The sequence below is a fragment of the Canis lupus genome, chromosome 31 (genome assembly GCF_048164855.1).
Source record: "Canis lupus baileyi chromosome 31, mCanLup2.hap1, whole genome shotgun sequence".
Lineage (NCBI taxonomy): Eukaryota > Metazoa > Chordata > Mammalia > Carnivora > Canidae > Canis > Canis lupus.
Genome location: NC_132868.1, coordinates 42162154 through 42184428, shown reverse-complemented (window position 1 = coordinate 42184428; position 22275 = coordinate 42162154).

Here is a 22275-nt window from a genome sequence, read left to right as displayed (position 1 = left end):
TACTATTTTATTACTTCTCACAGGAGATGAGATTTTTTTAAATGAAGGGATTATTTACTATTTTTATTAAAGAATAATAGAGCATTTAACCAGCTAAGAAGTAACAATCGCTTTTGAATTATTTTGGAAAATAATACTGTATTTAAAGGACATCGCTTCACATAAACTAAAAGAGACCTCAGATTCATTTGCTTTAGTGTGCAAGTTGAGCACAAAACCGCGTGTCTATGTTGCTGAAGATTTTAGGGCAGGATTCTCAACTTTTCCCTAGTGACATTTTTTTCTTCATATAAACCTCTTCTAATGTAGTAACTTTCTTCCTTAGCCAGTTGCTTGTGTTGCTAACGAACCTTACAATCTTTGAGGAACGATACCAGGCACCTTCCGGTTTAAATGAATCCCAGCTCTTCAGAGTTACTTAGAGCCTTTTTACAAGAATCGTTGAGCACATTTTGTTTTGTTTTGTTTTGTGTGGGTGTGTGTTTCTTCAAAAAAAAAAAAAAAAAAAAAAAAAAAAAACAAACAAACCTATTCTTCAGGTCTTCGGCCTTTCCCCTTCATGTCCTTAAGTAGAAACTAACACAGGCATAGACCTGTCATGTTTTATTAAGTGATAAGTTTTTGCATTTGCCAGAACTGACGACCTTTCATTTTCCAAGGGTTAACTTTTATTGCATGGCATAGATTAATCATAGTCTGCATCCTACACTTTCAGAAAGTGTGGGACTACTGAGGATTATGATCCATCTAAGCTTAAGGTAAAACCAAATCAGTTTGAGTAAGTCATAGAAGTGGTTCTTTTTAATCTCCCAGTTCTTCTACTTGGCAGTAGACCAGATTTTTCACCTATTAGGCACAGTAGCAGGTGAAAGTTTACTATTTCCCCAGTATATTCATTTGCAAAATTCAGTGGAGGAAAAGACACTATGGACAGATGTATGGTGCTTTTCTCTGCTGTACAGAGCTCTCTGTCAACAATGAAATGTTAACCCTATGCTACTTTTTCTGCATGTTTCTTCTTAAATGTCATATCTCAATGCTTATTTGTCCTAACTTGTAATATTTTTGTATTAAATTTTTTAGGAGTTCCTTGTAATTTCTTTATAATTTAAAATATATTAAACACAAAGTGTTTTAGTAAAGCACAGAAGACCATTATTAATGTTTCGTGGTTGTTGGGTTCGTATGGTCACTCATGCAAACGATTCACATTTTAAGACGTAGGACCAGTGGGATGGAATCTACGCAGAAAAAGAGAATTCGTTTTTCTTTTTTTTTTTTTTTTTTTTAAGTTACTATGTTCTACTAGTCCAGTGTCAGGGCGGGCTGCTTCAAAGCGTAGGTTATAGGGCCGCGGGGCAGGACCACGTTAGAGGAATCCCAGCGCGGAGTGGCCACCTCAGGGAGTCGAAGTCTTGCATTAAAAATCCAGTCACGCTGAACTCCGTCGGAGACGTTGGAAAACCTCCTGTGTCAGAATCTCTCGTGTTTGAATGAAGGGGTTTTGGAAGATCTGCCCGTTGCCCGGCCCCCTTCCCATAGGCCTTTATGACTCCACTTGGGGTACCTCCCTGACGGCGTCCGTGACGAGGCTTCCGCAGCGCGGGCACCCGAGGGGCCGTTGACCCCAGGAGGGTGCGGGGCAGCTCCCCTGGCGCGGACACCCAGGAGGGCCGGGGCCTCCAGCCAGGCGACCCCGGGACCTGCCCTTGTAGCTGATGCCGTGAGCTGCCAGTGTCCCCGGTTAAGGGGCTGGAGTATTCTAGCGTGTGGAAGGAAGCAGGAAGTCGTGCAAATGCGGGATCGTGTCCACGATAAACCCGGACTATGTTAGAGGTAAGTCGACGTCTGACGTGCATTATCCACGAGTCCCTTAAGACTAAAATAGAGCCCTTGGCCCTCCTCTGAGCTTCTATGATAGAGCCCTGGGGATGTGTGCCCGAGGGGATGGTGGGGGGCGGCTGGGGAGGGGAGAAGGGGCCTGGGGAGGGAGGAAGAGGGAGCCATCTGGGGGGGGAGCCGGCGAGGGGGGGGCTGTGCACCGGCTGAGTGTTCTAGGACGCGTGCTTGTGAAGAGTGGGAAAGCCCTGAGCCCGCGTGGCCATGGCCCAGCCCGTCCCTTAGTGAGGCCACTGTTAGTATCTTGTCCTCGCAAACGTTTGCGGCTCCAAAAAGGGGGAGGGGGGGCGGCCCAGAAGTGCAGGTGGGGCCGCCTTCTCCGTGGAGCGGGGGTCGGGCCTGCAGGGCAGCTGCTGCTGGGGACGCGGCGGGCGGCTGACACTCCGGGGGCCTGCCATCCCCTGCTGCTTCTTTTTTCAAGATTTTATTTATTAGAGACCCAGGGCGCGAGGCAGGGACGCAGGCAGAGCAGCAGGCCCTGCGGGGAGCGCGCCGCGGGACTCGACCCCGGTCACGGCCTGGGCCCGGGCGCCCTCCACCCCCCGTGCCTTAACCCAGTCTTTCCCCAAAAGGAGCCCTTGTGAGTGTGTAAGCAAGTGTGTGAGCGGGAGACTCCTTGGGAAGCGTCACTCGCGGAGTCGGCGTGCGCCCCGAGGACGAGAGTGACCCCGGCCAGGAGACCCTGGGGGGCGTTCCCAGAACACTAGGCCGCTGTCCCCGGCAGAGGAAGGACCGGCTGTGGGGGACGCACAGGCCCAACCACAGACCGCGGGGACCCGCCGGAGGGGCGTCCGCTGCCCAGCGGCTGCCAGCCGGGTTCCTAGGCCGCAGGCGGCAGCCCAGCTCGTCGCCCTCTTCTGGAACTTCCTAGGATGCCGTTTTTATACACTTCACCCTCTCGAGTCTCGGGGTCCCCTTCAGCTGTCTTCATGCGTAGGTGAGGGTGGGACATCTGGGCGTGTCCCGCGGCGTGTCCACCACTGGCCTAGGGGCGCGAGCAAGGAGAGGCCCCGGGTCCCGCCGAGCCGGGCAGTGGGTCAAGAAGCGCCTGAGCTCGCCGTTGCCCAAGCTCGTGTGTTGGGGGGGGGGGGCAGTAGGCAACCCTGGGAGCGCGGGTGCCCCAGCAGGTGCCCACGCCGCTCCTAGAGCCCTGTCTCCGGGATGCTGGCTGCGGGTTCGTGCCCCGCCTGCGTACTTGCTGGAAGTCCCCGCGGGTTCCAGAGGCCTGGCGCGTCAGCCCCCCTGCCTGACCGGGTCCCCAGGTGCACCCCGCGGGAGAGCTGGCCAACGGGTGGGTCCGTGCCACCTCCCCTCCCCACCCTGCTGGTCCCTGAGCGCCCGGGACGCGGGGAGGACGGTCCCCGGGAGGTGCGGACACGGCTCCGGGTCGGGCGGAGCTCAGGGGCTCCCGCGTGATGGGCCACGGCCCGGCTCAGGCTGCACGGCCGGTCCGGGGGCAGCGCGGGCCACGCAGCAGTGTCCGCACCCGCTCCGGAGGGGCCCGGCCGTGCAGGGCGACCAGGGGACCCGCGGGGCACCACGCTCCCCCGACTCGTGTCCTGGGCCCGGGCGCGGAGGACGCGCAGGTGCGGCTTCCCCAGGGCTGGCCCGCCCGTGGCTGGTGGGCCCGGGGCGCGCGGTTCTGCCTCCAGGCCGGGCTCCCGCGGCTGCACCCCCAGGACGCTGCGCCCTCGCGGCTCCTTCGCTCCTCACAACGCCCCCCTCCACCCCGACCCCGGGAGCTCGGCGCCCCTCAGCCCTCCCCTTGCCCCTTGCGTCAGGAAGGCTGAGGTCGTGGAGCAACACTCGGGGCCCAGCCCAGGTGCGCAGCTTTCCAGGGGCTCCAGTGGGTGGAGGGGACACGGGCGCCCGGGGTGGGGGGCAGCCGGGACGGTGGGCGCCCGCAGGACACGTGTGCCGGGCGGCTGGGGGCATCCCACGGGGCAGCTCAGGCCCCAAGGCCGGGGCAGCTGGGGGCGGCTGGGGGGTGGGGGCTCCAGACAGGGGGCAGCTGGGGGGGGGGCTCTGGGCAGGGGGCAGCTCCCCGCCGTGACACAACCGCTCACGTCCCAGGCAGCAGGGACCCCACAGAGCAGCTGGGACTCCAGGGCCCGGAGCCTGGGCCCCACCTCGCCGTGTCCTCAGCGGCCCTGCGGGAAACAGGCCCCCCCTCAGGCCCGCGGGGCAGCACGGCCCCTGCCTGGAGCGCCCCTTCCCTTGTCGCTTCCCGTGAGCCCATCATGCCCGGCGCCTCCGGGAAACAAGCCCCCCACCTGCTCGGGGACCCCCACCTGCTTAGGGACCCTCACCTGCTCTGGGAGGGCCTCCCACCTGCTCAAGGCCCTTCCATCTGCTCAGGGAGGGCCCCCCACCTACTCAGGGCCCCCCACCTGCTCGGGGAGGGCACCCCCAGCTGCTCCATGCCCCGCCGGGGTGGGAGAAGGGCTGCGTGGGGCCGCTCACCCTGAGCCCGCAGGCAGGTGCTGGCTCCGCCTGTCCCGGCCCCCCAGGACCTGCAGCCGCGCGGGGACATCAGGGGCCACATCGGGGTGAACGGAAGGCGGTCGTGACTGCACCAGTTTCCGAAGCGCCGCTCTTGCGAACGTGAACGTGGAAATAGTTTACTGGACAAACTGTCACTTACGATTGCATTTCGTTGGGGGGAGGCCCCCCTAACCCAGGTCACCGCTTCGCACATGAAGCCCGGGGGGCGAGAGGCCACGCGTGAGGGCGGCTCCCTCGTGTGCTGGGTCGGCATCTGCTCGCGTCTCGCCCCCCGCCTCGGCGACGTTCCCCTTCTTTTGCGTCCTCAAGAGTTGGAAAAGGCACTTTGAGAAGCCGGGCTGCGCCAAACATCCACGCCGTGACCTATTACTTACGGAAACGCGCCAGGAAATGCCGCAGTGCGAAGGGCCAGGCTTCCCGAGGCCCGGCCTCCCGCGTCCCCGGCCGCCACCTCGAGCTCCCGGCTTCCATCCGACGCCCGCATCGACATCGCTCGACATCGCGCTCACTCTGCTCTTCAGTGTCGGGTCACACTCCTGTTCCGGACACAGACCTTTCGCCCCGTGTCCTTGTCCCCCCCGTGACAGTCTTCGAGCCCCGTAGGATACTGCCCGGCGCGGGCCGGTGGGAGCCCACGCGACGACGGGGCCTGCTCCCCTGCTGGGCAGCCCCCGGGAGTCCTGCCGCCGCCTGGGCCGGGAGCCCGGGCCCAACCGCCGGGCGAGCTCTCCCCACGTCTCGCGGGCGACCCAGGCGCCACCCCCCTTCCCCACGTCTCGGGGCATCTGCTTCAGAGAGGATCGTGCGGCGCTTGTGTCCTGGCCCTGAGGTCACCGGGTCACGCGGGCTCCGGAGGCCCTTGTCCCCACCATCAGGCGACCGCTGGCTTGTTTCCAGCCCCTGGTGACCCGTTTACTCTCTCCACAGCCTTATAAAGCCGGGCCCTTTCTGGGGCGGGGCTGGCTCAGCTGGGCGCGGCGTCACTTCATCGTGTTTGGTCTTGTTTGTGGGCCCGCGGCAGCTGGGGGATGGCCTGGCTCCTGGACGGTCGCACCACCGAGGCCTCCCCCTGCCCGGGACACCTGGGCCCGGACGCCGGCCGCACTCGTCCATGTGTGTCGCTCGCCTGGAGCCTCCCAAAGCTCCGGAGGGGGGCAGCTGTCGACCGTGTCACCTCCTCCGCCCCCGGGAACGACGTCCCCCTGCTCCACATCCCGGCCTGCCCGGCAGGGTCAGTCTTAAAAAAAAATTGTCTTTTGAATCATTTTAAATTTACAGAAGAGTCCCCAGGACGGTCGTTGAGTCCAGGAGCTTGGGGGACAGCGTGCGGGCCGCTGGGGCCTGTGGCCGGCGTCCCCGGGACAGGACAGTCGCTCTCCGCAGCGGAACCAGGCGACCAACGTCGTCGTCCCACTGAGCGAAACCGCGGCTTAGTTAGGTGCCCCGGCTGCCCCAGCAGCGTCCTCTCTCAGCGCCGGGCGGCCACAGCCTCCTCCGACCTGGGCCTGTGTCCCCAGTGTCCCCGCTGCCCGCCGTGTCTGAGGAAGTTCATAGACGCTGCCTGTCGAGCGGGGTTGGCTCCCCGTTTGCTCAGGACCGAGGGCGTCGCGGGCCCGGGGGGCGACAGGGCGAGGCCTGGCCCCCTGGGAGTGGCAGCGTCCTGGGGGCGCCGCAGCATGATCCGAGGGGACACGAGCGTCAATCATCTGGGGGGACTTCCCGTCGTCGTGTTCCGCTCTCTAGAAGTGACGCGCTGAACCCCGGGGATCATGCTCGGGGGAGAAGAGCGGCCCGCGGGGAGGGAGGACCCCCAGGCACCCCGGGGCGAGGCCGGAGCCCGGCGGCAGAGTGGACCCGCGAGGCTGGCGAGCGGTGAGCGCCCGGTTTCTCCGAGGGCGGCCTCCCCGCGCATCCGGCCTGCCCCGGGGCTGCTGTTGGGTTCGGGGTGCCTCTCCGGGCCCCTCGCCCCCTCGCATTCATTATTTGGAATTCTGCGGGGAAGGCCTGTCCCTCCTCTCGTGTCGTGCTGTTTGAAGACTCGTCCTTTGTACCACGAGGTGCACCCTTGGGGACCCCTTGGCACCACTTTGCCGTCGACGAGCCACGGGGACAAGCGCAGGGCCTACGCTCAGGAGAGGGCTTCCTCCAGAAGTCAGCGGAGCCATCACACCCACACTCATTTATTTTACTTCATTCACTTGCTTTTTGTTTTTTTGGTTTTTTTTAAGATTTTATCTGTTTGGAGGCTGAGCGGCGGGGAGGGAGGCGCCAAGCAGACGCCCCGGCTGAGCGCGCAGCGGCCGCCGCTCCAGCCCAGGGCCTGGGGCCCGACCCGAGCGAGCGGAAAGCAGAGGGGCCGCTGCCCCACCTGGGCGCCCCGGTCACCGAGGGGGACAGGCCGCAGGACGGGGGGCGGGGGGCGCAGAGCCGGTCGCCCTGGGTCAGGCCCACAGCACCGGGGGCCCCGCGGAGGCAGTGGGTCCGGGGAGGACTTTGGGGCAGGGGCCTTGGCCCAACCTGGGGGTGACCCCCGTGGGGCGACCGTGGTCCCCATCCCCTCGGGCGGCCGAGCCCCTGCCCAGGCCACAGGGTCGGCCTAGACGAGTGCCCGGGCCCCCGGGGAGACAAGGCGCTTTCTCAGGCCTCGGAGGTGCCACCCCAGGAGCTGGAGCCAAGCTCTGTCTTCGGACCAGACCGGCCCTTCCTGGCGTCAACCTGCAGGTGTCCACCGGGTTCCTCAGGTCACGATCCGATGCGTCGTCACCTGGTGGCTCGCACGCTCCTTAGGGCGCGGGGATCCCCGCTTCGCCGCTGTGCCCTTCAGCACGCCTTAGCCTTAACCAACCAGCAGCCCCACCTTGCTGCTCGCTGACACTTCGAGGCTCTCCGAGGGTCTCTGCATTTTCTCCGCTCAGCTGTAGGGAAAGCCGTGTCTTCGAAGAGCTGTTCCCTTTGGAGGATGGTGCTTAGAAAACAGGGTCTGGGCCTGGGGCGCCCACCCGCGGGGAGGGGTGTCGGCCCACGGACGCGCAGCCTCCCCCTACCTGGGTGTATGGCTGGGGAGGCCTGGTGCACGCTGCTGGGGCCCCAATCCCACGTGGCCCGGCCCGGCCTCCGCCCGGGTCTACCTGCCACTTGTCTCCCGGGGCGGCCCCGCCCAGCTTCAATTTACTGACCTATTTGTTCCCCTCGGGAAACGTGCCAGGCGGCCACTCGGTCCCTAACCTGTGTCCCCGTGTCAAACGGAAGCGGGTGACGGCTGTCCGGGGCCTCCGCTCGGCTCCTGCCCAGTGGGGCCCCGCGCCCGGTGCTGTCTGGAGCTCTCAGTCCCGGGGAGGCCCTGGGAAGCCCTGGACGCCCCCTCCGTGGACGCTCGGCAGTGATGGCTCTTGGTCTTAGGCCTCCTTACAGCAGCGTCCCCCTCTTTATGGGCCACCCCCCCCCCAGGAAGAGCCCAGGCGGGTGGAACAGCCCCACACAACAGCAGGTGCAGAGAAGGGCGAGGGCGCGGGGCCCGTGGGGCCGTGTGGGGGGCCCCACTTCCCGCCCTGCGAGTGCCCGTCCTGGGGGCAGGACCCGGGCCCGAGGTGCCCAAGGAACGCGCAGTTTGAAGGCAGCCGGAGCCTAAGGGCAGCAGCTGCAGGCGGGGAGGAGCGCCGGGCCTGCGCCCACGGCGGGGCTGCGTGAGCCGGCCCGGGGATCGGGGGCGGGGGGGGCTCTGCTGCACCTCGGGAGCCCCCAGGCCCACCGGACACCCGACGGCCGCCCCGCAGCCCCCGCAGCTCCGCAGAGCTGCTCAAGCCCCTTCGGGCCCAGGGGCCGCGGGGGCCGCGGGGGCCGCGGGGGTGAGTCCCCCCGACTCCTGGAGTGATGTGATGCCCACGAGCGTAGCAGCCCTGGACTTGTCAGCCCGGGTTTCGTCCCGCCCTTGGCCGTGGAAGGGTCCGCATCTGACAGGCGCACAGTCCTCCGCAGCGGCCGCCAAGGGGCCAGAGACACGGTCCTGCACCTTCAGAATCTCCAGGGACGGCCGTGAATCCAACCCCCGTCACACGCGCACCCCCTGCCCCGGTTCCCGTCTCTGTACTCCCCCTCCTGGGCGTGGCTGCCGTGACCCTTGAAGTCGTCCGGCTTTCGAGGTCCAACCTGCAGTGACGCCGCAGCCACTCGGTCGGTGAATCCGTGGTTCGTCCCTCTTGACAGCCATATGGGTGCGCTGTAGCCTTTTTACCCCACCCCCGCCTGTTGGGGGACACTTTGATTGTCCTCAGCTGGGGGGCATCATGAACAAAGCCGCTACACTCACGTCTGTGCAGGTTTCCACGTGAACAGGAGGTTTCGATTCATTTGGGTAAAAGCTGGAGCGGGAAGGAAAATGGCTCTGCAACGGGCTTGTGCCATTTTTTGTGTGTTGCGGCCGCAGCTGAATGAGAGTTCTTGTCCCACATCCACCAGTTACTGTCAGCTTCTTAAAAAAAAAAAAAAAAAGGTTGATTGATTGATTTGAGAGAGAGCGAGAGATGGTCGGGCAGGGGCAGAGGGAGGGGGGAGAGAGTCCCAAGCAGAGTCCGCGTCGCGGGGGAGCCCAATCCCAGACCGTGACCTGAGCGGAAACCAAGCCCTCCGCTGGCTGAGCCACCAGGCGCCCGACTGTCGGGCCTCAGGAGCGGCGCGAATACTCGTGGTGGGAGCCCGGGTTCCAACCGCATCCCCCCAGGACTCCCGGGATCGTCTTTCCACGAGCTACCGCCCGCCATACGTCTCCTGCGGCAGTGTCTGTTCAAGGGTTGCCCATTTCCCAGTTGAGATGTGTGTGTCTTTTTTAATTGAGTTTTGTCGGTTTTCCATATCACGGATAGGAGTCTTTCATGAGATACTTTAAACATTTTAACAGTGTCTCCCCAAAGCAGAAGTCTTTAATTTTTGATAAAGCCCCATCTGCCACCTTCTGGGCAATCATCCCTTGGTGCCACATCTGGGCGTCACATGGTGGCCGTCCTACAGGACGTCGCCTCTCCCAGCGGCTTCCCTCGCTTGGGAATGTGTATTTAGGGTTCCCGCATGTCTTTCCGTGGCGTGGAAGCTCACCCGCTGTAGGGCTGAGTGACCTGCGAGTGTCTTATGTGGCCCAGTTTCCCCAGTCTTCTCCTGGAAGCCCTCTTGGCTGCTTTCAGGTCTCGGCGATCATTCACGAGCTGCTATCGATCCCCCGGCAGGTGTCTGCACGGACACACGTTTTCGGCTCGTGTAGGTAAATGCCACCGGGCGCAATCAGCGGAGTGTACGCGGGAAGAACGTGCTGGTTTTGTAGGAAGCTGCCAAACTGTCTCTCGAAGTGGCCCGACTGAGCGTGCGAAGAGTGATTCTGCTGTTGGATGAGGCCGTCGGTAGGCGTCAGCTACGGCCCGTGACCTCAGTCCGCTCATCTCTGGCAGCAGACGCCTCCGACTACGGCACCGGGCTCATCCACCCCTCGCCTCTCCAGTAGGTTTTGCCTCACGAGGTTTGATGCTCGCTTGTTAGGTACCTACTGGATGAGGACCGTTACGTCTTCGTGGAGAACGGACCCCTTGATTATTTTGTGACGCCTTTCGTGATCCCTGATACCTTTCCCTGCTTTGCAATCCGCTCTGTCTGAAATGATTAGAGCGGCCCCCGCTTCCTTTCGGTCGCGGCCAGCCTGCTGTCCTGCCCTCCATCGCTTACTTTTCACCTCCGGGTGTGCGTTTTCGGTGCACTTCTTGCAGACAACGTAGAGTCAGGTCCTATCTCTCGATCCACTCTGACAGCCTCCGTCTCGTCCCCCCAGCTTTCTCGGGATATTAGTGACAAAGAACAGGTGTGGTATTTTTTAGGTGTACGTGATGTCTTGGCATACACGTGCCTCGTGAAATGGTGACCACAGGGAAGCTAATCATTACACCCGCTGCCTCACACGGTTTCCTTTTTCTGACTGTGTGATGAGAACACTTGACGTCCACTCTCTTGGCACGGTTCCGATGCGGAAGGGGGTCCTCGTCACTATAGTCGCCGGGCTGTACATTAGGCCTCCAGAGCTTATTCACCTGAAAACGGAAGGTTTGCTCCCTTGACCAGCATATCCCTTCCCCCCACTCCTCAGCCCTTGGTGAACAATGTTCTACTCTATGTTAGTTACAATGAGCTACACTCTTTTTTTTTTTTAGATCCTACATATAAGTGAGATCGTGTAGTCTTTGCCTTTCTGTGACTAACTTATTTCATTTAGCATAGTGTCCTCCCGTTTCATCCAAATTTCTGTCACAAGTGACGGAATTTACTTCTTTTTTTAAGGCTGAATGCTATTCCAGCGTGTGCGTGTCCGTGTGTGATCACGTTTTCCTTATTCATTCTCTGTCAACATTTAAGTTGTTTCCATGCCTTTACTACTGTGATGATGCCACCATGAGCATGCGGAGTGCAAGTATCTTGTTGAGATTGTCCTTCGGGTGTCCAAAGTGGAATCGCTAGAGCACGTGTGGTTCTATTTTTAATCTCTTGAGAGCCTCCATGCTGTTTCCCATAATGGCTATTTCACCTTCCATTCCCACCAACAATGTACAAGGGTTCTTTTTCCCCCATATCCTTGCCAAAGCTTGTGTTTTGACTTTCTGGTGAGAGCTCCATCTACCCTAACTGGGGCGAAGTGATACCTCATTGTGAGTTTGATTGTCATTTCCCTGATGACATCATGTTGAACATCTTTTCATACACTCATTGGCCTTTGTACATCTTCTTTGGAGAAATGTCTATTTAAGTCCTTTACTCATTTTTAAATTGATTTACTTATATTTTTGGGTTTGTTTTTTTTTTTTCTGGCTAGCCAGTTATAAGAATTTCTTATATGTTTTGGATGCCAATATTTCATGATTTGCAAATATTTCCCCCCATTCCACAGGTTATATTTTCATCTTCTTTATTGTTTCATCTGCTGTGTGAAAACGTTTTACTTTGAGTAGTCCCACAATATTCATTTTTGCATGTGTTCCTTATGTAAAATCTCTGTCTTTTAAGTGGTACATTTAGATCATTAACATTTAAAGTGATTACTATCTACCATACTCATTACCATTTTCTATTTGTTGCCCCTTTTTTTTTTTGTTCTTTGTTTTGTCTTCTCCATTTCTGCCTTTTGTGGTTTTTTTTTTTTTTAGAGATTAATTAATTATGTATTTATTTTAGAGAGAGAGAGACTGAGAGCATGAGTAGGGGGAAGGGCAGAGGATGAGGGAGAGAGATGGCTGAGAGGGGAGCCCGAAGTGGGCCTTGACACGGGCCTGGATCCTAGGACCTGGAGATCTTGGCCTGAGCTGAAACCAAGGGTTGGATGCTTACCTGACTGAGCCACCCAGGCACCCTTGCCTTTTGTGGTTTTAATTGAGCATTTCATATGATTAAATGTTCTTCCTTTTCTTAGCATATTAGTTATACTTCTTTCTTTTAGTTTTTTTCTTTTTTATAATTTTCAGTGGTTGCCCTAAAGCTTGCAGTATACATTGACAACAAATTCAGATCCACTGTCTATATAATGCTGTAGTGCTTCACAGGTAGTATGAATACCTTATGGAAACAAATGATCCTAATCCCCCCCTCCTATCCTTTATATCATTGCTGTCATTCATTTCACTTATATATAATCAGACACGCATGATCATTTATACATGTCATAAACATATACAATCACATACACACAGAGGATATATTACAGCACGCAAAATTGAATGTGTTGTTGCTGTTCTCATTTTGAACAAACTTACATTAGATCAATTAAAATAAGAAAAATGTATTTTTATTTTACCATCACTTATTCCTTCTCTGATGTTCTTCCTTTCTTTATGTAGGTCTGACTTTTATCATTTTCCTTCTGTCTAAATATCTTTTTTAAAAAAATATTTTATTTATTTATTCATGAGAGACACACAGAGAGAGAGAGGCAGAGACACAGGCAGAGGGAGCCCGACATGGGACTCGATCCTGGGACCCCAGGATCAGGCCCTGAGCTGAAGACAGATGCTCAACCACTGAGTCACCCTAAATATCTTCTTTTAACGTTTCATGTAAAGCAGGTCTACTGGCAACAAAGACTCTCAAGTTTTGTCTGACAAACTTTTAATTTCAATTTCACTTATGAAGGATTATTTTACTAAGTACAGAATACTAGGTTGGTGGGTTTTTTTTTTTTTTTCTTTTTCTTTCTCAATAGTTTAAATACTTAGCTCCACTCTCTTCTTGCTTGTATGGCTTCGAGAAGTTGGTTGTAATTTTCGTCTTTGTTCATAAAGTCTCTATCTCCCCTCTGACTTTTTCCATTTTTTTTTTAACCTTTGTGATTCTGCTGTTTGAAAATGATATATCTTGATGTATTTGTTTTGTTTTTTGGTGTCGTTGTTTGAGGGTTTTTGTTTTGTTTTCATTTGTTTATTTTGGCATTGATCCTTCCTGGTATTCCCTGAGCTTCCTGGAGAAGGTTTGTTGTCTCACGTTAATTTGGAGGGGATCTCAGTTCTTATTGTTCCTGTCTCTTTCCTCTCCTTCTGATATTTCTATCACACATACATTATACTTTTTGTGGTTGCCCTCATATATACTGTTCTGGTTATTTTCAGTCTTTGTTCTCTTTGCTTTTTAGTTTTGGTGGTTTCTACTGAGATAGTCTACAGCTCAGAAATCCACGTCCAGTCTACCAATCAGCCTCTCAAAGACATTCTTCATTTCCATTACAGTGTTTTCAATTGCCAGCATTTCTTTTTAGTTCCTTTTTAGAATTTCCATCATCTCTGCTTACATTGCCCATATATCCCTGCATGCTTCCTTCTTGATCCATTAGAGCCCTTAGCATATTATTAATAATAGTTGTTTTAAAGTCTCAGCCTGATAGTTCCAATAGCCCAGTCATGTCTGATTGTGATGCTCACTCTATCTTCAAATTGTTTCTTGCCTTTTAGTATGCCTTGTAACGTTTCCTTGATAGTCAGACACGATGCACTGGGTACAAGGCACTGCTAGAAATAGGCCTTTAGTAATGCAGTGGTTAAGTGTGGGAGGAGGAGCATTTTTGGTTTTAGGATTAGGTCTTGATCTTTCAATGAGCCTATGCTTTGGACCTGTGACCTTACAAGTGTTTTCAGTTTTTCTCTTGACCCCTTAGGGTGGGACAGGATGATGAGGGCTGACCGGAGTGCGGTATTTCCGTTCCTTCAGGTCACTTAGGTTCTGATAATACCCTAGCAGGTTAGGCTCTGGTTAACTAGTTTCTTCTGAGGGCAGGCCTCGTTAAAAAGAACAGGGTGCTCTGTTTCAAAATGGTTCTTTTTCTCCCCCTTCCTCTTTGAGAAGCACAAGGGAATTTTTGTCTGATTTTTACTGTGAGAACCTAGTTGAGCTCTGGTAGATAAAATTCATAAAAGTGTGGGAGCCCCCGTATGACTGGATCTCCCTGGAGTTTTTAACTGTCAGGCTTCTCCTCACTGAGCCTCCAGCGATTCATCTATTACAGTGCAGGTTTTCCTGCCCTGGCACTGGATCCTGTGGCTGTTCACGCTTTTGAGTTTCTGCTTCCATGAGCATGACTCCCTTTATGCACGCCGTGTGTTTCTTGATCTTGGAGATAGAGGTTTGCCCTATATCCTCACCTCTGTGATGGATCCAACAGTTTTGTTTTTTTGTTTTTTTTGTTTTTTTGTTTTTAGTCTGTTGAGCTTTTTACTTGTTGGGCCAAACAGGAACTTCCAAGTTCCTTACATGTGGGACTGGAATCCATTGGGCCTACTTGAGTAACCCAGGGAAATCTCTATTTTAAGGTCAGCTGATAAACAACTTTAATTCTGTCTGCAACCTGAGTTTCTCTTTGACATAGCGTATCATAGTCACAGGTTCTGAGGATTCGAATGAGGATATCTTTCGTGGTGTCATTATGCTGCCTATCAGACTCCTCTCTCTCTCTCTCCCTCTCTCTCTTTCTCTCTTAAAAATCTATTTTAAAGAAAATAAGATGTTGGGGAATACAGGGTTAGAGATCACTCCTCCTCCTACTGTTAAGGAGCTGTTTCTATTGCTGGATAATATTTAGAAAGACTGAGCTATGCCCACACATCCTTTCACCCAGCAGGTGGCTAACTTTGTGTCCATTCGCTCAGGGAAGGCATATGGCACATAACAGAAATAGTCTCCAAGTCTTTCTGAATTGTGTTACTCAAACACTCAAGTCCTTAGGATAAAGTCCAGGTTTCAACCATAGTAAGTTACAAAGAACCATGAAGGGAGAGGGATTTTTTTTCTAACCCCTCCCCATTAGTGGCAAGGAGCTAGGGAGCACAAGGAGAGAGAGACAGACAAATAGAGACCCTGAGAGACTGAGACAGAGAGAGAGAAGGGTGGGTTGCAAGAGCAGAGAAGACCATCTTCTGCTTCTAGACGATACCACCATGAGTTCCACAAAATTCAGAGGGAAATAGTTCTAGGTTTAGGCAAGTGGGACCTGAGCAGCCAAGGAAAAGATTTCCATGTTCCAGGAGAACTGAGACCCAGCAGAGAATCTCCATTTCTAAAGGGACCATAAAATCACAAAAAAAAAAAAAAAAAAAAAAAAGTGCTACTGTCTTGCACCAATAAAGGAATATCTGAAAAGCGCGCCCGTCCCTTTCTTTGGCGAACCAGGGGGCACTAAGACCGTAGTGCTTCCCAGGGAAGAAGGGCGGTGGGAACTTCATAAAGTCTGAGGGTATGTTTCCCTCTGACCTTGTGGAATGGGGAAGGCCAGAGTGTGACTCCGAGTCAGAAATTAAGTTTTATTAAAGAACAAACAAAGAACATTGTGTTTCTTTAACACTTTGTTGAATGGCATTCAGTGCCTGGTGCTCTGTGGATGATTTACCCGAAAGTCATCTATTCATGCTGCTTTCACAAAGTAAGCTGCTTCCTGTTCAGCTGCATTGAGGAAGAGGAAGGGCTGTTTCCTATGTACATCTCTCTGAGCAATCCTGTGACAGACGAAACTTACTTCAAAGTCTTCAACTGTGAAATAAAAGTCCCAATGTGAGTTGTACTCTGTTAATCAGTTGGTTTTGACACATTTCGGTAAACAGCGATAGAAAGATTCAGTGAAATTTTAATCTCAACCTGCTTAAAATATTTTCCCTCTAAAGTCTATATCATAACCTGATAACGTTTTTTTAACAAATTCCTTGCATGCCTTTAAAGGGAATTTTCCAAAATTGCTTCTTGACAGGTAATGACAGCATTTTAGACAAATAGCCTGAAATGATGTCGCTTCGGTTTTCAACGCCGTGTTCCAAAATGAAATTAGGGTTCTTTAGAGTGAAGGTTATTTCCCGAATCCTCGAGTCCAACTGAAAGAAAATAGAAAACGTGTCAGTCCGTCTGAACGGAACGATTAGGGAATCCCTGCGTGATCGTCGCTCTGTGCTAAGGCAGGAGCCCTTGGAGACCGGAGCTTCTGAACGCAGCGTGTGCTGCCGCTTCATGACAAATGCCAACCCCGCCGTGAGAGGGCCGCGCCGCACCCGGGCTCCTCCCAGGACGACCATGCCCTTCGGCCTCTGTGCCCAGAACCCACCGTGGAAGTGTCTTGAACGGGTGATGCCCAAGTAACCAGCTGCCCGAATGACTCGGGCTGGGTGACCTCATGTCACGTCCAGAACACGACCTGGCGCATGGATGTACCTACAGACTTTAGGGTGAATGACAGAAAGAAGAAATAAATAAACGAATACACAAATAAGTGTGGCAACTCGTGACTAGCCAGTAAGGTCGGCCGACACCCATCCTGGGGGGCCTTGGGCGCCGCCAGCCCCCGCCGGGGTACCGCTCGCTGGCAGAGTGGCAGAGAGCAGGAGCCTCTGGGTGTCAGGGAGCCCAGTCTTACGCATTTCATCCAACGTCTCCAAAATTGCCCCCTCTTTGTGGCAGGAGCACAGTGAAACGTAGCAGGATTTCTCTGGAATGAACCAAGATCACACGAGGTTGTGACACACCCCACGGGTGTTCAATATGGTTATTTGTCCGGGAAAGACAAAGGCTCTGAGGTTATGGCAGTGCTTACCTGTTTAGAAAAAAAAAAAAAATGCATGAAAGTATCTAATGGTTTTGTTCTTAAAACTGACATTTACTTACTTTGGATCAGCTGATTTATTTACTGGGTTTCACTTTCTGGGGTTCCTGTAGAATAATGTGCGCCTGTAAGTCCAAACTATGCTATTACCAGTTTCCCTTTCTTACCCTTAGGTATCACTTCTTGAAAGTCATTTAGCTAACTTCTTAAAAACTCCAATAACTGGGAAAAGAATGAATCATGGTTATCTCAAGATAGGTTAACCTAATTGCTTATGGGACTTCAAACTAGTGTCCATTAGTAGCTTCTCGGTGTATTCACTAAGACGACGAGAGGAGTAAATTACAAAATAATGGCAATACATTAAGGATGACATTAAAAATACATTTTGCATAAATATTTTGGGATTATGAACCTAAATGAAACATCAAAATCGTGAGTTTAAAGACCTAAGAAGAGGGGCGCCTGGGTGGCTCCGTTGGTTGAGCATCCAACTCTTGATTTCAGCTCAGGTCGTGATCTCGGGGTGGTGAGATGAGCCCCTGGAGGAGCTCCACGCCCAGCGGGTGGTCTGCTTGGGGGTCTCCTCCTCCCTCCCCCTGCTCCCCTCCCCCCGGTGTGTGTGCCTATGTGTGTGCGTGCGCGTGTCCTCACACGCATGTGCGTGCTCTCGCTCTCTCTCTCAAGTAAATAATTAAGTCTAAAAAACCAAAGAACCTAAGAAGAGTTAATGTTAAGAAACGTGAAGCATTTTGATGAGCAGGTTAAGATGATGGGTTATGTTCTAACGATCCGGGACAAAGATTTCAGAACCAGGAGAGCACAGAGACCATTTTTAAATCTAACTGCTCGCGTGTTACTTGTTTCTTTTGTTTTTTGTTTTTTTTAATAGTTGGAAAGCCTGGGCCCAAGGGGTCAAGTGAAGGCGATCCGAAGTTTCACAGGTGAAAGTAGATGAATATTTAACACGTTAATAAACATTGAGGCAGTTGTACAGGACAAAACACGAACTCCAGAGAGCAGGGACTGGACCCCATGGCCCCATGGCGCATATACTAGCGTTTGGCTACTTCGCAAGCTGGACCAGTCGGAAAGATACACGCGCTGAGACTGGGTCCTCGTTAAGATTTTCTCCGAATAATTATTCACTGGAAACGGGGTCGTGTTGTGGAAATCTGGCTCCGAAAGACATAACTTGAATAATGTCAGGCAAATCTTGTGGTCTTTAAAATTCTGGTGTCTTTTATTTTCTTATTTTCTTATTTTTTTAAAGATTTTATTTATTTATTCATGAGAGAGAGAGAGAGAGGCAGAGACACAGGCAGAGGGAGAAGCAGGCTCCATGCGGGGAACCCGACGTGGGACTCGATCCCAGGACCCCGGGGTCACGACCTGGGCCAAAGGCAGACACTCCACTGCTGAGCCCCCCAGGTGACCCTGTGTTTTATTTTGTAGAGTGGAAATAAGTAATGTATATTACCTACTGGGTGATCGCAAGGTGTATGCACAATTACGTAGAAAAGAATAACTTAAGTCCAAAATGTAATTTTTCCACTAATAGCCCTGAACTTACCAGGGGCTCCAGCGCTGGGCCACGCAGCTCACGCCGGGTGCATGCGCGCTGTGAGGCATCTCCACGTGTGGCCTCGAGATGGGTTCAGGAGGCCGTGGCGGCGGTGCCAGCTGTCTGAGGTCCCTCTGCCCACCCCCTGCAGATGCCCACTGCTGGGCGCCGCTGGCATTTTCTCTTCCTGGGCTTCGCCTCGAGAGACCTGTACAACGGTCATTCATTTACGGAGACACTTCAGCGGCCGCAAGGTGGAGGTCAGTCTCGACTCCGTGACAGTCAGGAAGATCTCCTTTAAAGACAGATACTGATCTTGATACTTTAGGAGCAATAAACCGAAGATATTTTAGGTTCTCCTTTTCACTTGAGTGGTTCTCAAGGTGGGGGGCTATCATCCTGCTATAGGGGATGAGGTAGGGGCCGTCACCGCGGCTGGGTGATGCTCTGAGTCTAGGGACAAGGGACGCCCGACATCTCGCAGCATGCCAGCAGGTCCCACCCAGGGAGGAGCCGCCCCACGCAGCGTGGGTGGCACGTCTGTCCCTAGAGAAGGCTGTGGGAACTGCCCCCCACCAGGCAAGGCCGCAGGGACTGCCCGGGTCTAAGGCCCAGGGCTTCTCAGGGCTCTCTGCCCCCGGGGACAGGGTGCTTCGGGCCACAGGGCACTTCTGTGCCGGCACCTGGGTCTGGGGTGTGAGATGCCGGCTCCGTGGCTGGGTGCCCCTCCGCCTCCACACCCCCGCCTGCCCGCGTGAGGACGCCTGTGGGGCAGCTGTTCCGGGAGAGCTGCGGAGACCCTGCCACGCCTCTGCCAGGGCCTCTGGGCTGCCCGCCGGGACACTGAGACCCGGTGGCCGTCGTGGGGCCCGGCAGGGGCAGGGGCAGGCCCGGTGCTGGGCGCGGTGCACCGGCGGGCAGGGCGGCCACGCGGGCAGAGCGCCTGGAGACCCCCTCCCGGGTGCCAGCGAGGCTGCGGTGCAGGGCAGGGAGGTGCCCACCCGGGGGCAGGGACGGGGGCGGGGGTGGGGGTGCACATGCCCAGCGGGTCCGGGACCGGGCCGTGTTGCTCACACCTGCGGCCCAGTCCGGGCAGGGTCCTGGAGCCCGCGCCGGCAGGTGCTCCCGGAGCCACAGAATCGGGGCCACCGTCCCTGCAACGGCTGCGCTTGTCCGGGCATCCGGGCGTCCCCCCCTTCTCACCCTGGGCCCCGGCCGCGGGATTTCCGTCCCTGATCTCAGGGCTCGGCTCGGCCTTGGGCCTGACTCACCTCCCCGCCCGTCTCCACCCAGCTTCCGCCGTGACGGGTCTTCAGGACACGTGTCACCTCATTTTCTCAGAGAAGTCACACCTCTCTCTGGGTGTCCTTCCGTGTTTTCTTATTGTCCCGATTCATCAGCTACTGGACCTGATGACCACTTGGCCTTCATTACGGGGGGAGAAGGATCATCACCCCCAACTCAGGTACGCAGAGGACTTTATTTCCAATTACTTAATTTCGTATCGGACGTCGAGCTCCAGCTCCCCGAAGCTGGAGGAACAGTTTCACGTTGGAACTTTCCAGACCGTTTCTCCATCTGTGCACCAGGGCGAAGCTAGTTCTGGGATCCCGGTCACGAGGAGGGGTGGGCGGGAGGAGGTGGCGGGCTGGGTGGTCCTCGATACTGGGGCTCCCAGGTTGTCCTTGAGAAGCTTAGTGTCCCCGCGTGCAAGCCCTTCAGGGCCGGCTTGTCCCCGGCGGGCTGGGCCTTCTTGACGTCGACGTTCGGTGCCTCTGGCTCCCTGCCGGCGGGGCCGGGGAGCAGGCCGGGTGCTGTGCTCCCGGCCCGAAGGACGGCCTCCCTGTCTCTCGTCCCCGGGAGCGCAGGACAGTCCCCCGCCAGCCTGGAGGGCAGGTCCTCGTCTTGCCTCGATGTTGCTCCAGCGTGGACTTTCCTTCCCGCCTTCGCTCCGGAGCCCTCCGGGGGCTTCCCTGGGCCTTTTGGAAAACAAAGAATCGTCCCCTGGGCCAATGAGTACACAGCTGGCTCTTGAAAGGTGAAGGAAGAAGGCAACTGAGGGTGGGGGACGGGGGTCCCTTAGGGTCCCCAAAGCCCGTCCCGGCCACAGCTGTCTGCCCCCAGCCGCGGAGCCCAGGGACCAGGCCTAGGAAATAGGAGACGAGCACAGCCTGTGCCCGGCAGCGGCCGGGGTTACCAGTCCCCTTACTGCAGCCCCCCCGGCCCTGGGGACGCCGCTCGGGGCCTCTCAGTGGCCTGCCCCAGACTCAACCGTCGGACCGAGCGTCTGTCCGACACGGGGACTTAGAAATAAGGGGCGTCGGCGGCCAACCCCAAAGGGCGACCCTCCTCGCCGCTCCCCGGGACCAGGCCCTTGTGGGGTTATCTTTCTTTTTTTTTAAGATTTTATTTATTTATTCATGAGAGACATAGAGAGAGGCAGAGACCCAGGCAGAGGGAGAAGCAGGCTCCATGCAGGGAGCCCAGCGTGGGACTCGAACTCGGGACCCGGGGTCACGCCCTGGGCCGAAGGGGGCGCCAAACCGCTGAGCCCCCCAGGGATCCCCGGGTTTATCTTTCTGTGCAAGAAGAAGCTCCCTGTCACGGGTCAGGACGCAGAATGATTTCTACTCGTATTGGGGGAGAGAGTGTGGTTTCCACGGTTTTCCGTCCTATGATTACTTCAGTGCTTTCTAGAAAGGACAAGATCAACAGCAGCGAACACTCACGCATCTGAGAGTGGATTTCTTTCCTTCCTGGACTACGCAGCCTGCGGTCACTGTCCCGCTCCACACCGCGGCCCGTGAAGTCCCCGTGGTCTCCTAAGGGGGGGCGCATGCTTCCCGGGCCCCGTCCTCCCGGGCTCCCTGCGGGGGCACCTCACCAGCCCCGGGTCCGGGTCCAGGGAGCCTGACAACAAGCTGCCGCCTGGGAGAATCAGGAAGACGGTCCGGGTTGAGGTCGTGCGGTGACAACAGCCCGCGGCGTCCGGGGACCGACCCCTACCGGGAGCAGGTTGGCAGGGCCTGCGACGGCAACGACGAGGACAGCTTCAGGCCGAGGGCCGAGGCGGCACCAGGCTTCCTGGTGAAAGCGGGCTGTGAGCTAGGCTGTCGGGCAAGCTCGTGCGGAGCTCAGTGGGGTTCCTTTTGCCCTGAGCTCAGCTCACCAACGTGTCCTATAGCGGCCCGTGCTCCGCCCGCAGCCCCCGAGCCCAGGGGAACCCGCGACCCCGCACCCCGGCCACCCGGTGGCACAACGGGCGTGTGGAGGCCGCGGTGCAAGCCCAAGGTGCCCTTGGCCCGGGTGCAGGGGCTGCTCCTGGTGCCCGAGGACCCAGCCTTCTGGCCTCGTCGCCTCCCCAAGGCCCTACTGCAGCTGCTGTCACGGGACGGACTCCTTCAGCTCCTGCGTTCAGGGGCGCAGGCGGTGTCGGGCACCCGCTTGCACCCGCCTGTACCCTCTTGCACCCGCTTGTACCCGCTTGCACCTGCTTGCACGGAAAACACTAACCCGGCGTTGGCCTTGCGCCCCTGGCCTGGGACCAGCGTTCTGGACACGGCACGGCATGGCTTGCGGCTGGCCCCAGACCCCCAGGCAGGCCCGGGTGACACCTAGGCCACCCCGGCCTCCCTTGGAATCCCCGCTCCAGAGCGACCACCGGCCGAGGCCCCACGCCGCCCCCCAGCGCGCCCCGGCCTGCCTCCTGCCCCGAACGTCGCCGTCCAGGACACAACCACGTGGGTCGGAATGAAGGTCTCGAAAGGGCGGGATTATCAGGAGCGTGTAGGTGAGTGCAAAGTGCCGTCACTCACGTCCCACAAGGAGGGGACAGCGCTGGACGGGGAAGGAAGGGACGGCGTGATGTGGCCACGAGCCCACGGTGGAGGCCGCGGCCCGGGGCAGGTCGAGGGAGGGCGGGCTCCTCTCCGGGAGCGTCTGCAGGGACCGGACTTGGCCGACACCCTGTCGTCAGCCTGAGCGGCAGGTGCTTCGCCCCCCGGGCTGTGGCGGCTCGTCCCCGCGTCGTGGGCCGTGCAGGCCCTGGTCGGGGCCCCGGGAGCCGGTCGGGGCTGGGCCCCTGCGTGGTCAGGCCGGTGGCGGGCGCGGCGGCGGAGGGGCCTCCCGCGGGGACACGGGCCGGCTCAGCGCCAGCCGACAGGCGAGGCCGCGGACGGCTGACCCCCTCCCGGGGCGTAGAGGCGGCGCCGTCTCCGCG